The 17,539-nt window shown below is 38.5% G+C and overlaps 1 long non-coding RNA gene across 1 annotated transcript in view; it reads right to left on the bottom strand.

Annotated features, from left to right (window-relative positions):
* LOC307193312 overlaps nt 1–17,539 on the bottom strand; it is a 768,132-nt gene that overhangs the window by 324,072 nt on the left and 426,521 nt on the right. The gene's annotated exons all lie outside the window — the stretch shown is intronic.

Below are 17,539 nucleotides of genomic sequence, written 5' to 3' on the forward strand. Positions count from 1 at the left end.
ACCTGCAACATAATGTGCCCAGTAAGTATTTATTAAATTAAGACATTTGTGAAGAGGAAGGATAAATTGTGTCTATATTGGGGCAAATTCAGAGAGCAGATCAAAATACACTGATGCTCGCCTACTTATTAAAATACAGTGAGACAGGGTCAGTTCCAGAGTCAGGGTAGATGGCAAAAGAAACGAAGTAATTCTGGCTTTACAAGCTCAATCCCTTTTCCTATCTGGGCTATTCCTACATGGAGTCACAGAAACATGAGAAATGCAATGAGATCAAGTAATAAGATAAAACAATATTTTCAGGGATAAGTTAAGAACATTTGACTTGTTTCCTCCTTACACACACGTACAGACACACTGAACAATGTGCAAAGCAATGAAGTATATGCACAGACTAATCATGTAATTCATTATGAAGAACTTTTAAGAGTGGCAATTAATAATTATGTTGGGACAACATGCATAAACGTAGGCTGCCCCAGGCAACCAGGACATAAGATCAGGAGGTAACAGTCACCTGTGATAACACCTAGCATTCTCAGAGCTTATCAGGTTATATTTGCAAGATGGGCCCAGAGGGCTCAGAGCCAGGAAATAATCTATTACAAGTGATTAACATATTTACCCACATCCCTCAAGATGTACCTGCCTGTATTGTTTTTGAGAACTGCACCCTTTTCCCCTTTACTTTCCCGTCACTTTCATGTGTATCTCTCAATTTATTTCTTATTAATTTTCCTTTATTCACTATTGTTTCATTTTGTTCCTATACTTCCACAAACTCGATTTCCTTCTCCATCCCTCCAGGTATTCTTTAGAGCTAAGACTGAGACTCTTGGTGTAGAACTTCTTATCATCTGAAGTATAAATTTGCATCTTAAAAAGGAGAAATAAATTCAGGATCTTTTATTTCTCAGGTATAAGACTATGAAGAAAAGGTATATATAAGTCCTCCAATTACACAAAAAGGAAATAAAACTACCAGACTTCTTGATATTTTGAGCAAGTTGGATTCCTTAATGAAAAATACTTTTGGAGCTAAAATACACCTTAGAAGTTACCTTGTGCATCTTTATTTTCAAATTTCACCCTTCTAGTATCTCACCTTAGAAATGTCATTCCAAAAGGAAGCACAATTTAAAAGAGCAGCTTTTAACTGACATAGCATATTTGGAGGAATTGCTGAGCTGTGTAACATGGACTGTTTGCTTAGGGATTGCCTTGGTGTTTCATTACCAGGGGACTGAAATTCAGCTCAGACTTGGAGCAGAGAAAATAACAGAATTGTACCATTATGGGGAGGCAATCACTTAAGGGAATGTGCAAAGGTAAAATTTAGTTCAGGGATTCTCTGCATATCAGTCACATTCATGTGTCATTCTGCTGTTTAGCCTGGGATGATTGCTTAATCTTCAAATTGCAAAAGCTAGCAGTGACATGGCAATAGCAGAGCTGAAAGGCTAAATGTAGGCGTATGGATGTGCAGAACTTCAGAAAATGCATCATTTCACCTTCTCTATTACTGAGAATTTTTATTGCAGGGTATTTTAACAACCCTATGATATGTGATCATCAAAGTCTGAAAGATGCCTTTTTAATTAAAGTCACCACCAAAGGCAATTAAGCTCCAATTAGTAAACTTTCCTTTTAAAGTAAAGAATATTATAGGCTTTTGTTCCCCTTAAGTTTTTGTGAATGCCTTTTTCTGTTTTTTGTACTTTTTGATCAATTTGCTTTATCTGTTATTGTTTAAGGAGTTCCATGAATAAGCAAATATTTACCTTCTACCTCCTTTTGCCTAATCACTCTGATAACAGTGATTACATTTGAATCATTATCTATAAATGTAAGATGCAAATACTGACTTCTGTTTTTCTTGACATATTAGTTTTTTTTTTTTCCCACACTTATGGTAATGAAACTGCAGGGTTTTGTGAAATGTCAGAGCATTTGAATTGGGTTTGATTCACTGAGAGATCACTGGATCTTTCTATCACTTACAGATGTCCACTGAAAACCCTAACAAATATTTTCATTAGTATGCCCCACTATTTCCTAGATAAAATAAAAATATAGATGATGCAGCTCAAACTCATCCATGTACTGAAAACTCAACTCACAATACATGTTCTACTAATATTGCATTATTAGCATTTTAGTCTACAAATTTAACAGTTAAATGTTTCTAGACTTTATTCTCTTCCACCACTGTAGTCCTATGCCGAAATCATAACCATTTTGATTTAAAATATACTTATAAATTGTTATAAGAACTATATAATAAATCAAGTATGTTATCAAGCTCTATAATTGTTTATAGATACATGTATTCTTCCATACCTGAAGAAAATTCTTCAGAATCTGCAACTTAACTAACTACTGTATGTAATGTATCAAAAGGATCTGATTCTTAGGATTCTCTTTCTCTCAAAATTTTTTCCCCACCAAAGGGAAACTCTTAATTTGAAAAGCTATATTTAAAGATATTAATTGGTTATAATTTTAAGGCTAAACCAATAAACCATTTGAACATTTAACCATTTCTCTGAAACAATATTTTTAAGGATGTTTTGTTACTAAAAATTTTAAACATATACCAAAGTAAATAGAATAGTATAAAGAACTTTCTGGCATACTAAATATTCCATGCCTATATTGTACCATTCCTGCCCTAGCCCTGGAATAAGCCTTTTGTCGAAGGAGTACTGGTCCCTTTTATTCCTTTAATCGTAGACTATAACCTAGAAATCAAAATACTACATTTCATATACAAATGGGACTAATTTTAGACTTTCTATTCTGATCCAATGGTTTCTCTGTCTATTCCCACACCAATACCAAACTGTTTTAATTATAGAGGCTTTACTGTATGTCTTAATATCTGGTAGGTTTAGATGCCACCTATCAGTAGCTCTTCTTTTTAAAGGTTTCCCCAGATATTCTTGTATGTTTGCTTTCCCAAGTAAATTTTAAAATTAACTTTCCTGTCTCCATAAAAATAAGTGTCATTTTTATCGGGATTACATTCAATTAGTTCATTAATTTATGCAGACAAATAAGCATCTTTATGATAATGTTTTGTCTTCCTATATTACACAAACTCCTATGGAATATATGCTATTTTCCTATATTCTTTCTTATATTGGCATTCACATGGCAATGGTCATGTGTTGCCCACAGTGTTCTATTTTAATCATAAATTGGCTATTTGTTCTTAATTAAATTCTTATTTATAAGTGTTACCCAACCCCCCAAAATAATCAATGTTTTGCTAAACTTGTAGGCAATTTAAACTTGTTAAGCCTATCTTCATCTTTCCAAACATGTATTTTCTTTCTGTTGCTAGAAATAGTTAGTCTTGACATATTTAAAAAATACTAATGAGGCAAGGTATTGATATTTTTTATGCTTGTATTACACCAATAAGCTATCATTCCTTAGTTCCTAGCAGCCTGACCATTTCATCTCACAGAAATTGTACAGTTATTTTCTCCTTGATAAGAAAAATCCACTTTGGTAACAACAATGTTAAGTTCCATCAAGAGGAAATTAAGGACTCCTCTGGTGGCGCGGTGGTTAAGAATCCGCCTGCCAATGCAAGGGACACGGGTTTGAGCCCTGGTCCCGGAAGATCCCACATGCCGCAGAGCAACTAAGTCCGTGCGCCACAACTACTGAGCCTGCACTCTAGAGCCTGCGAACCACACTTACTTAAGTCTGCGAGCCTAGAGCCCACGATCCGCAACAAGAGAAGTCACCGCAACTAGAGAAAGCCCACGCACAGCAACGAAGACCCAATGCAGCCAAAAATGAATAAATTTGTAAAAAAAATTTATAAAAAAAAGGAAATTAAAACTAAAAAGAAAAAATATTTTTCTTTATTAAGTTTAATAAAATTTAAGAATGAATCAACTTTCACCTCTCCTTTTCTACTTCATAGTAAATAGCGCCAAAGAACTCTTAGAATTGGATGTATCAACTGAATGGTTTTTCCTAATTCTCACCATAAACGCAAAGTTTTTTGTTGTCAATTACCTGCCTTGTTTCCAAGAAATTATCATGTCCTTCTCTATTACAATGTGCCACACATTATTTTGTGACAAATAAAATCAATATAGTCACTACATATTTTTAAACTTCTGTTTTGTGCCTACCTATATATAGGAGGAACCAAGATGGCCTACAATATGTTTACTATATGAAATTGCCAATATTTTATCATATCAATTTACTATTACACCATAGTTTACCTAAAAACATGAAAATATCATAGGCTTCGGATTAATACATATATATAAATGAGTTCATAAAATATCTAAAAGGAAAATATGAGGTTATATGGAAAAGAAGGGAGAGAGTTGCTCTAGGAACCAGAGCTAAGTTATTTATTGAAATAGAGTGCCCAATTTGGCTCTGAGCTTTCATGAAGCTAGAGCATATAGGAAAAAAAAAAAAAAAAGCCATCCAAAAAAACCCCTCACTGTCAGAACTCTGAACTATACATTTTCAGATGCCCTTTGCAACGCTAATCAGCACAGAAATTTTTCATCAATCAGAATGTTCAGTAAGATTATTTATCCCATTTAATTCTACTTTTAACAGAGGCATGAAAGAGATAAAAATAGTGTTAGTTATTATTGTTGAAAATATTTCTAAACCATTTTAGTTCCTTGACCTAAAATTAAACAGTTTGAAAAATTTAAATCTTTGATAAATTACTGATAGTCGTATACAAACACCAATTCTCTTTGTAGAGTAATAATTTCATGGAAAGACATGTCAGAAGACTTTTTCATCTTTATTATTAAAAAGCGTAATTACTGCTTATAGACTTGTTACATTAAAATTGCATGTTAAATTGCATGTTTGGAACTATTTAAATGAAACAAAATATTATCTGGGTCCGGAATGTACATATCACTGCAGCTCTCTGGCTTATTGAGGGTTCATAGAATGTAGGTGAACTTATAGCAACCTCTTCCTGGACAGTCCGCATTGCTGGCTTCATTTCTATTGTCTTCCATATCTCAAAATACCTGTGTAATTGAGGTTTCTGATTAATTTATTCTGGTTATTTGATGTCTTAGAAGATATTTCATCAAGATAGGATAATGAACTGCTTCTTCTAAGTATGATCTTGCAGTGATTCTTGTAAAATTTATGGTAATATACAACCTTCATGTCCATTCCACCATACATAATAAACTCAGATTGTCTTTAATGTATGTCAAATACATTTAAATTTTATGTATGTATGTATTCTGAACAATGAAAATATACTGATGAGAAGGCTGCAGTTCCTGCCAAAAAGAGAACTTCTTTTCTACTGGGACAAACAGTAATGCAAACATTAGTCACAATCAAAGTGCTTAGTATTTTAATAAAAACAACAATAATAGCTTTACCTCTAGGAGTGAAGAAAACTTCCCAGAGTAGGCGATATTTGATCTGTTTTTATAGGACTATTAGAAATTTACCGGGTGGAAAAACATAGGGAAAGATATTTGAGTTAGAAGTCCTGAAAAATAAAAAAGAGTAATAACAAGAAAGAGTACGAGTTGGAGCGAACTACAAGCAATATGGTGACTTCTCAGATACGGACTTTAAGGCAAGGTGGAAACTGAGTCTCAAAACATCATCACTGCTTTCGTTGGTTTTGTACTGTGTCAGCTGAACCAGACTGGAACAGCATTTGCTACAGTTCCTCTCGCTGATGGTTGTGAGTTACGGCTGACCACAAGAGAAGTGTGCATGAGATTTGGAATGCAGAAGTGAGGAGGATATTAGGCTCTGCAGTTGGGTTGGGGTGAGAGCTGCTGCTGCAGGTCAAGTATGAAGTTGCTGATTTGTTTGATCGTCTGATTGCCATGAGGCAGCATCCACATCTGCTGCTCCCACCTGATTGTCTCCTTTAAGATCTCAAGCCCTAAATCAGGCACATGTGCAAAGTGCTTTGGCCTCTTCTAGAAGCCATTTTTGTTGTTGGGACTGGATGCGTTAAGAAGCACCTGCAGGTTTCAGTTTCTCCTTGTGAGTTCCATTTCATCTCTTATCTACCCCAGCTTTTTTTTTTTTTTCCACTGCTGGCTCCATTGACCTACAAACTCTTCAGCCCCAATGCCACAGACAGAGCCAACAGCTTTTCATAAACTTCTTCACAGGCTCCCAGTATTACATAAGATCTAAAATAAAGCCTTTATACCACATCACTCATAGTAATTTTGTTTCCCTGGTTGAACCCCAGGTGATGCACAGCACTTCCTATTATTTAAAATTTACAAATAAGGTACCAAAATGTCACTTTTCTTTCTGAAAAAGTCACATAAATCTGAGTGATTTTTTTGTGCATATTTTTCAATCTGTGGGGGAAGTAGTGAAGAAACATCAGAATTCATTCTAGTTGGAGAAATAAAGTGCTTGATTATAACTAGAAGAACATCTCCATGAAAAAACCCATTCCTCCTTGCAAAGAAAGCAAAGGGGAACAGCTTGGAATCAGCTTTGATCACACAGATTAAGACTGGAAATGCTATCTTTATTCTGGTGTTAGTACAGAACTGGGGTTTCAGAGTTGAGGACTAATTCTCTTTTCATGAGTATATCTCTTCACATGCATAAAATCATAAATCATGCTATTAATGATGCTGTTAAAAGTTCATTTTTTGATCCCATCTACTGTGAGGTCCCACAAAATTCTGCCATAATCGTTGCCTCAATCCAAGGGTAACTAGCAAACTGCTGTGCAAATGTTTAATAAATCTGATAAATTAGTTTATTTAATGTAGCAGTTGAGTACTGAGGATTGGATATCTTTGATACTGGATCAAAACATCTGCCTTTCTGATACACAAACTTAGCGAATAGCTAACCTCAAAACCTACCTTTCTGTTTCACAGGTTTATTTAGCCAAAGAGTGAAAGATGAGAAGCACTACTTTAAGACACCTCTCTCAGATTTAGAACAATATTTACCCACACTTGTTGTTTTATACCTGGAGAAATAAATAACTATTTGAACTAGAAAAAGAAGACTGGCTAAGCACTCCTGGTAAGACCATATGATCGTGTGTGGAGGAGGAGGGCAGTGGACGACCGCCTCAGGAGGTTCAATTATTTGTCCTTGGCCTGCACACTGGAAAGGAAGAAACTACTTGTATCGACAATAAACATACAGACAACTTAGCTAAAATGATTCCAATCAAATTCACTGCCTTATTTTGCTAAGAATCAAGAAATCAATGATGATTATTGTATGACAAAACACAGTGTCTGGCCAAAAAAACAATCTCTGAGAAAAGAAAAACTTAATTTAGGAATGGCCATAACTCCCCTAAAGCTAAATAACTTAACAAAATACAATTTTAAGGCGTCTCTTACAAATAACTAACTTCACTCATTCCCAGTAGAATGACTCTGCTATAGCGATAACAATGTCTAGCTTTTTTTAAGATAAATTTTTCCAAGCAGAGCATAGGGAATTTCAAACTTAAATGATGTGCCCAAGACTTTCTTCATTAGCAGTTCATACTTTCTCCCCCAAAGAATGGGATCCACAGCAGATAAGTATCGATACACCACTGTGAATACAGCACTGAACTAATAATCATGAAACAATGGAATCAGAGGTGGAAATATATATTGACTGCATGAATATATTCCAGCATAAGCACATGAAAGCATTTTCTTTTTTGTACTCTCTGTGCAGAACAGTTTAAGGATAGGTTGATGAAGTTGCATTAGGACTAATAGGGTACAAGAATAGTTCTGTTCATCCAGTGTAATCTCTGTGAAGAACATGAGGTTCGGTGCTTTTCTAAAGGGATATATATGAAGGAGAAATGATTTCCCTACATCACGATAAACATCAAAATATTTTGAAATGTACACTGTCTTTTACTTTAAAAAATTCTACTTCTATTCCATTGCCATAAAAATTTGGGATGGGGCTTCCCTGGTGACGCAGTGGTTGAGAGTCCGCCTGCCGATGCAGGGGACACGGGTTCATGCCCCAGTCCGGGAAGATCCCACATGCCGCAGAGTGGCTGGGCCCGTGAGCCATGGCCGCTGAGCCTGCGCGTCCGGAGCCTGTGCTCCACAACAGGAGGGGCCACAACGGTGAGAGGCCCGCGTACCACAAAAAAAAAAAAAAAAAATCGGGGATGTAGCTGCAAAGATTTCCATTGAAATGTTATTTATAACATCTAAAAATTTTTGATGTCCACAAATCTCACCTATAGGGGATTGTTTAAATAAATTATGATAGATAATATAAAATTATAGTCATATATTAATACCTGTTACTAATAAAATGATAAAATATTTTCATAATATACTGTTAAAGAAAAATGTCATTTACTCAGCAAACTATATTGTGTATATGTGTATACGTGTGAGAACAAGAGAGAGAAAGAGAAATCTTGAATTATACACCCCCAAATTGCAGGATTTTTCATTTTCTTTTACTTTCAGTTTTTAAAAAATGTTTCACAATAAACGTGTTGCTTTCCTAATCAGAAATTTAAAAATAATAATTAGAAATACGTTATGTAATTTTTTTTTTTTTTTTTTTAATGAGTAACAAGTGTAGAGGAAGACCCATGCAGAATTTTAGATTTGGGAGGAATTTCACATCAAGAGGTAATATCTTTAATGTCCCCTCTTTTAAAGAGAATGCCTCTCAATTATGCCTTGTCAGTTTATTGTCCCCATTCTCCTCTCCAGAGCGTTCTTCAGTCTGTTTATGTCCAGGTACTTTGTTTCATATTGACTGTGTGCTTCTTACTGCACCATACAGTGAAGTGGCTCTGGGATGCATATGGTACAGAATCAAGGATGGCTCAAACTAGCGACACCTTTTTCAAAGGTAACGAGACTGACCAGGTAGATAAGGCAGTTCTTTGGGGTAAGTTAAGGGGCTGGAGGGGGAAGGTGAAGAGGGAACTCTTGAGGGCTTGGAGAGAAGCTAATCAAGAATAAAATTACAAATGAAAATAAAAAATTTCAAAGAATGAAGGAAAACTGATTTAAAATAATATTGTCCCTTAGCTCAGCCTAATGGGTCCTGCTGCTCTGGGTGGCACTCTCATCTAACCACCAGGGAACTGGGGTTCAAGGAGCAATCAGATTGAAGACAATTGGCATTCAGCCCTGGCGAGGAGCAGGGACAGAAGGCTCTTTGTTGAATCAGGCAGCCAGAGAGCACCTTGTGCTGAGCAGTATCTGGATTAAGGGCGTGCACGCTCGCTTGTCACAAATGTTTTATTGTGTGTCTGGGCAAGTCATTCTCACTTGTTAAGGAACAGCGAGGGTTTTGTTCTGCACGGGCTTAAAATAAACCAGAAAAATCAGAGAGGCTTAGGGTGAGGGGGGAAAGAGGAGGAAGAGTTCATGTTTATGGTTTATTTTTGTTTGGTTAGCTCTCTAAGCTTTTGGAATAGGCAACTTCCTGGGGATTTTAAGTCTTAAAGTCTTCATTAGCTCTAATTTTAAAGTAACTTTTATGTTGATAATTAAAAAACTAAACTGGAATAAGAAATGTACTTGTTATCTCAGTATAAATGTCATCTTGGTAAAGTGCATCGCATGCCATCAATGTGTCTTTACCCTGGCATACTATATGAGCTCAGTGAACACAATGGGACTAGTGAAAGACAGTATTTTGAGTATGTTTTTCCTTAGGTTTTTTATTATTTCTTTTTTGCCCACACCTTCTTTTGAAAAATATAAAAATCTCACAGACTCCTTTATTTGAAATACCATGAATGCAATGAAAAGCAAATTAAAATATTGGAAAACTATGTTTTTTTTTCCAAACTTCCTATTTCCCTTCCTCCATTCTATCATTTCCCCACATCCACCACCTCTTCCCAGAGCTGTGTGATCCCTATTGAAAACCATTCATTGTTTGCACATAATCAGAAAACCTAGTTTCTAGCCCCAGCCCTGTTTTCACTTAACAGCCATCTGTACTTGTGCAAGTTACTTATTCTCTCTGGGCCTTGATATCTTTCTCTGTCAAATGTGAATAGTCTAACCTGCCTTCCTGTCTAAAAGAGTTACTGAGATTCAAAAGTGATCACACATTTTAAGACACTTTGTAAATGAAGAATAAGTAATAGTAGTATTATGAAAAGCCTTCAGCTTTGCTATTGCAGTATAGCTAATACACACAAAAGCACACACATCATTAAAAAAAATGTCAGAGAGGGGCTTCCCTGGTGGCGTGGTGATTGAGAGTCTGCCTGCCGATGCAGGGGACACGGGTTCGTGCCCCGGTCCGGGAAGATCCCACATGCCGCAGAGCGGCTCAGCCCGTGAGCCATGGCCACTGAGCCTGAGCGTCCGGAGCCTGTGCTCCGCAACAGGAGAGGCCGCAACAGTGAGAGGCCCGCGTACGCCAAAAAAAAAAGAAAAAAAAAAAGAAAAAAATGTCAGAGAGAAAAATCTGTGAAGATAATTACTTTAGAAGACGACTTTGCTTTGCTGTGAGTCTACCTCCCACCCCAGGAAGGAACAGGGGATAGTGAGGCTTACTATCTCCTTTATCTCTGGGCAGGTAAGAAGAGCATCTAGGGGACAACTCAGAACAGCTTAAATGTGTTTATTGCTTTTGGGAGAATCACAGGATCTGATGCCAGGCTTAAGCCTAAGAAAACTAAAGCAGGCTGTGGAAGAGGAAAGAGATGCCTGCATTAAGTCTGGCAAAAGCTGGGCAAGTGTTTGCAATGATCCGACATAGGCCAGCCTTGAAGAAGAGAAAGACAAGGTGGGCTGCTCTTGCTTCCAATACAGTAAGATCACTTAGAGGGATGGTGCGCAGGAAGTGCACGGTACTTCACTGGAGGTTCGTATATGTTAAATTGCTACCAGCTGTTGAAAGAACCAAAGGATCCCCTGGAACAGAGCTGCACTTTCTAAATCAAGGCTTTCCTTGACTCGCAAGGCTCCCAGTAATGACCATCGCCAACAACCAATGAAAGTACATCAGGAGGGAAGAGATTAGTTTTCACCATCTATGAGACCCAGAGAAAAGAAGACCATCTAGCCAAGTGTTATAAGATGGCCCTGTTCATCCCAGTCCTCTCTTCCCAAATTCGACACTGGAGGGATCTGTTATGTCTACTAGCCAGAGTCAGTGAGAGAGGGAACAGAAGGGTGAAATCTACCCCAGTGCCTTTCCTGAAGCCAGGCAGCCACGAATCAAATGTTAACAGAGGGGAGATAGCTTTTTTAAAATAAAGACCAAAGCACTTATTAATATTTTGGCCTGGACATACTTCATTTACTGAAGCAACACTGTGTCATACATATATATATATATATATATATCTGTGAGTATATATATGTCTACCTAAGACTTAGTAGAGAAGTCACAGGGTTCCCCGAGTTTCCATCCATGGGCAGTGGATAACCAACCATCTGCTCATCTCACCTTCAATAAATGTTAAAGGGGCAAGGAAGACAAAATAAAATTGTATCTTGATTATATTTCTAATTATCCATATCCAATGTACTGGTTATAATGTTACCTTCCCAATATATCAACTAGTATTAGAAATTTTTAATAAACTGTGAACCTCAAGAAACTTAGGCTGGGTCAAATGTCAAGCTCTCAAACTCAAAACTATTAATAAGCCGTCACTGAGCACCTGCATTATACGAAGAACTCTATTAAATATTGTCAAGAAGCAAAGAAAGAAAGGAGAAGACAAATCCTCCGTCCTTGGATGAGTTCACAGTACAACTGTATTTGTTAACACATATAACAATATTGCGTGTTGGGAACAACTGCACAGTGACCTATTAGTTTTCTCAAAATAATGGAGTTCCGTAAATCTGTTGTAAAAATCTATGAGTGAAGTGAACTTGGTGTTCCTTGGAATGTCCATGTTTGACTTTTGTATGCTCTGCAGATCAGAGAATAAGGATCTTAGAGCAGCATCATGTTCACTTCTTGTCTGACCCTTTTATTTCAAGCACACTTACGTGCACATCCTGAAACCAAACCTCTGCTTCCCAGGAGTCATCTCATGCAATTCCCCATAGTTGTTCCAGAAAATGAAGATGGACATCCTGAGAGTCACGAAAGGTGGACAGCTGGGAGCAGGGAAATGGAAAATACAGACTCTGTGTTTACCTACAGACCTTTTCTAGAATGGGCATCACAATGTGGCTTTGTAAAAAAATGCTAGTTAGGCATCTCATACAGAAAGATGGCATAAATGTTGGACCTGCTTAAGACAATGGTGAACCAGTTCAAAGAAGAATTCTTCAGAGGAACAAAAGACTGTCAGTACATCAGGGAAGAAATGATGCCCTTTGTTAGGGGGTGAATTGTGCCCCCCCCAAAAAAATTAGTATGTTGAACTCCTAGTCCCCAGTACTTCAGACTATGACCTTTTGGGAAATAGTCATTGAAGATGTAATTAGTTAAGTTAAAATGAGGTCATATTAGAGTAGGATGCCTAATCCAATGGCTGCTGTCCTTTTTAAAAAGCGAAATCTGGACATGGAGACACACAGTCAGGAAGATTGGAATTATGCTGCTGCAAGCCAAGGAACTACCCGAAGCCAGGAGACAGGAGACAGGCTCAGAACAGAGGCTCTCCTAGAACCCCCAGAGGCAGCACGGCCTTTTGGTTGTCGTGATTTTGGACTTCTAGCCTCCAGAAAAATAACAGAATAAATTTCTGTTGTTTAAGCCACTCAGTGTGTGGTACTTTGTTACAGCAGTCCCAGTAAATTAATACACCCTTTTTTAGAATGAGCTCACAAAAATAATGAAAGCATTTCAACATACAGGCTACAAGGGCATAAAAATAATACTTTAACACAATAATAGAATCTAATCCCCAAGGAAGAGGCAGACATATTTAACATATATTAGTACTTCAAACTCAGATGTCAATAGAAACTAAAATAAAAAGGATGTGTTCAGCTCTGAAGTGCTTGTGACATCACATTCAAATGTGCTATTCACTTATCTGTCTTCCCCCCAGTCTGAACATGCCTTAATAGAAATCCTGCCTAATTTGTCTTTATAATCCTTGCACCTTGTACAGAACCCAAAACAGTTCACTTAGAATTGAACTATAGAGAATAATCATTATCAGTAACATGACCACCAACAAGAAAACATTATTTCAGTTAAAATGAAACTGAAATATTTCATTATTTCAGTTTCATGCCTGTGTACGCATTTCCTTGTTGTCATTTAAATTCTAAATATGTACAGTGGGTATGGATTTTAATCTACCATACTCAGGTGCAAAATAATATCACATTACGTACTTTATTTTCTAACTAAACGTATTTCTGACTCTAAAATCCTGTCTCGATGAAGGGAAATTCAATCATGTTCAGGTTAGAAGAATGCTTCCTCTATCCTAGGCTCACAAAAGATGGGGCTGGGTATCGCCCTACCATGAGCAAGAGGCCCTGGCATCTGCCTCTTATGGCTGCCTTTGTGCTGCTCATTGGCTAATTCCTCAGGTGGCCTGTGAAGAAGGAAACTCTGCACCTGTGTCAGTGCTGAACACCACAGACTCATGTCAGGCTTGCAGCCCAGGGGCTTGCGATGCAATCTCCATGAGCGCACCCCCAAACATTCTCGGTCTCAGGGTGCCAGGCTTCCTTGCATCACCTTGTCGGAAAACCCTTTCCAGCTTCAGCATCCCTCCATTCCTCCAGGGCCAGGCAGCTGCTTCTGCTCTCACCTCCAAGCCCTTTCCCATCTTTGCCCTAAATGGGCAATCCTGCAGAATCTCTCTCCTCACCTCTTATAGACACCAAACCAAACTCAGTCTCACTTTCTGTCAGAGAGAAGTCAAAAGAAAAGGCTGGTTCTCATCAATTGGTTTCTCATTAATTCACCCTGTTACATACTTTGTATATATGTGCAGCTTTCACCACTAAACAAATCAACATTTTTAGACATTGAAGTGGTTAGCAGTTAGACTGCCATGTACAGCCTTGTTTAATATACTCCCTTCTCCCTTACAAAAAAAAAAAACCTCAAGCTTTCCTGCATATATAATGGTAGCTAGAAAAAAACAAGACACCGTCTGGACTATCGTACTGGACAGTGAGACGGATTTACCTTAAGAAGAAGTGGAGACTTAAAGACCCCTCCTCAGTCATTCTAGTCTGCAGTTTCCCTGAACCAGGCCCATGTACGTTTTCCTTGTTTCTGTCACACACGTTGGAGGAACATGGGTGCATGGTGGCTGGGGACACACATTGGGAACACCTTTCATGGCCCAGACCAAAAGCTGCTCTCCAGATATGTGCAGCTCTATCAGCACCACATCCATGAACATACCCCACATAAACTGCAGTTGCCTTGAGTTCACATGATGCAGGAAAATCAACTAAAGGAAAGCCAAAGCATAACTTGGAAAAACCCCTCCAGTCTGCACTTACTATTTCTACACTTTTCCTTCTAATGTAATCAGACTTTGATGAATCCGGCTAGTGTTTCCCTACCACTTTACTGTCCCTGCCCATGTGGTCAACCCAGGGAGAAAAGAAAAGTATAAAATCCCTCAGTTGCTTCATTTCTCAAATGAGTCCAGCATTGCAGCAATGTTCATTACACCTTGACAGCTGACCCTCATATACATCTACGACCTATTAGAGAGTTTTCAAGAATGACCTCCAGACTCTTTTCAAAATCTGTAAAATCGTGTGTGTATGTGTGGGTGTACACACATGCATTCAGACGTATATCAACACGCACACAGACTCCATTTCAAGAGTGATGTGCAAAGAATAGGCCCCCATCGACCATTTTATTATTGTTTGCACATTTGGTACGGAACAGCCATGAAGGCCCCAGCGTCTGCAGCAGCTCCGGCAATTAGCTCCAAATGAAACAGTCATAAATAGTAATTAGCCATTCCCTCAGTCATGTCCTAAAGCCTTTAAAAAAATCCACAGAGAAATCAATGCATTCTTTTCTAAAGACCTATTATAGCCGCACCACCCCCTCACTCCACCATCATTTCACAGAAGCTGAGAGCAAGAGTGGGATTCCTGCCGCTCCCCAGATGCCCGTGGATCTGATGGGGACCAGTGAGGAAAAGCAAGCAAAAGGGGCAGAGAGAAGAGGTGTTACAGAACCAAAGGTCTGTAGGATATTCATCAACGTAGGGAGATGTGGGTCTGCAGGAACCTAGAATATTCAACACAGGAGGACAGGATCCTAACTAACATAGAATTATGCCCTACGTGGCTCTACCTCTGCCTCAACTGTGAATCTAAATGCCGCAGGAGAGCTGCATGAATTCTCCCTTCACTCAGTGGTGAAATCTCTCAGACCTAAAATGAAGCTGATAGTGGCACATTGCTCCTTTAGCCGGGACACTAGCTCAGAGAACCTAAGACGAGGTCGCATGTTAGAGAAGCTCCGTCCCGTCTTAAAAGCATGGATTCTGAGGCCTGAATCTGTGTGTTGTTAGGGAGTTTATGATCGTGACAATTAAGCCTCGTCATCCAATAAGCAGACACAGTCCATTCTGTGATGTGCTGTGTAGCCTGGATGGGATCATTCTAATTCTCACAGTCGGAGGTCTGAAATGGGCCTTGAAGGCTTATCTGGCTTATTCCCTTAGCTTCAGTTATGCCTCTTGTCTTCCATTTCAGACAGATTTGTGTACAGAAAAACCATGAGCTCAGCCTCTTAGTACCAGCCATCTAGACCCTGGACTGATCATCCAGGAGGACTTAATCGGAGTGGAGAACCTTGGTTCAGGCATTACCAGTGGCCTGAACAAAGACTTGCAGTGTTTCTTCCATTCCTGAGATGCTACAGTGTTGCCTACCATGAAGACTATTTTCCCACCTTACACTGTTAGTTCTCCAGTTAACCAAATTGGAGTACTCAGTATCCCCTGAATACATCTTTTCTGAGTGTCCCCCCATACACATACATACCAATTGTTCACAGTGCTCTCAGCTGTAGAGCTACTCCATCCTTCTAGGGGCAACCTGATGGAATCACAGAGGCTCCAGACAGGCCCGTGTGCTTGAACCCTTGCTACTTACTAGATGTAGGAACTTGGAACTGTTCTTTGGTTCCTCTAAGCCAGGAATTCTCAGCCCTGGCTGCACATTAATATAACATGTCAGGTCTAAATAACCGTAATCATAACCACAACTACACCCCCAATACTCAGACCCTACTGCAGACTCCTAAAATCAGAAGGGGTGTAGGGCTGGGTCCTGGTGCAGATACTTTTTAAAAAGTACTTTATGTGATTCTCTTCTTACATACACTTAAGGTCCTGACCACAGTTTGAAACCTCAATTTTGCTCCCCTGTAAATCAGTGGTAACACTGACCTATTTCTGAGGGTTACTGTGAATTTTTAATTCTGCAACATGGGTAAAATGCCTGGAAAATATTAAATATATGATCAGAGAACTGCGATTATGTTACTATTGTCCGCTTTGCTTCTAACGCATTTTATGCAGGACCTCTGAAAACTGTTGCCGTGCAGTGTAAGTTATGGGTGTACTCGACTCTGAATTTGAGAGCATACCTGCCTGCCTAGCGCTAGGCCAATATTAAGCCTAGGCGTCATGAATGAACCATTCTATCATCTGGAATGTTGCCTACCTTTGCTCCAAATACCCAAATCCACCTATCCCTCAAGACCTACGTCAAATTCCACTTCTCTCCTCAGCAAATTTTTTCCCATCAGAACTCAGAGCTTTAATGGTATAGATCATTCACCTGGCAACTACTTATAACTATCCTTCCTTCGTGATCTTATATTATTTTAACTTGTTTGGCTACTTTTTGTTTACATCTTGTCTCTCTAAATAGACATTCTATTTTTATCTTTTTTATATCCCTCACAGGGCCTAATATATTATATATAATATGTGGCACATATTAAGATAAATAAATAAATCCTCTGGTAAGGGGAAAAGAAGTTTAATTTTAGTACAAATTGAAATGGGATAGAAATGGCAATATTAAAAAAAAAACATTTGAGCAAACATTGAATTTCATGGTAAGTAATTATACTTTCTTTGTTGGTAAAGCCATTATGGGTGCCAGCTGCCAAAGACAGTAAAACCAAACAGCAAAAGCTACAGAATCTGGAGACATGGGCTCTAGACCCAATGCTATTAATATGTAACTTGAGACCTTGAGCAAGTCATCTTTATGGTTTTCAGACTCTGTAAGAGGCAAGGGTTATACGCCAATCTGTAACGGAGCTTTCAGCCCTTACATTCTAAATTTGTGACCCTAAGATTTTTAAATACAAGTGTGCTAAGTTACAGACACTGAGGACCCTCCAATAGATAACATTATTCCCCTGAGGATGGAGGATAGAATTTTGTGAAAGTAAGAATTCAGGGAAAGAACGAAAGCCCAGCCTGAATAAAGAAAAGGAAACAAAGAACTTGGAATGAAGCATGATCTGTGGGTCTCTACTGCCCTCCTCAGAGAAAAGCAGGGCAGTGGGGCTGCAGGCACCTCAACGTGGGGAGGGAGAAAGAAGCCTTTTCCGCAGTCAAGATACACTGAGG

Source organism: Stenella coeruleoalba (assembly GCF_951394435.1).
Source record: "Stenella coeruleoalba genome assembly, chromosome: 10".
Taxonomy (NCBI): Eukaryota; Metazoa; Chordata; class Mammalia; order Artiodactyla; family Delphinidae; genus Stenella; species Stenella coeruleoalba.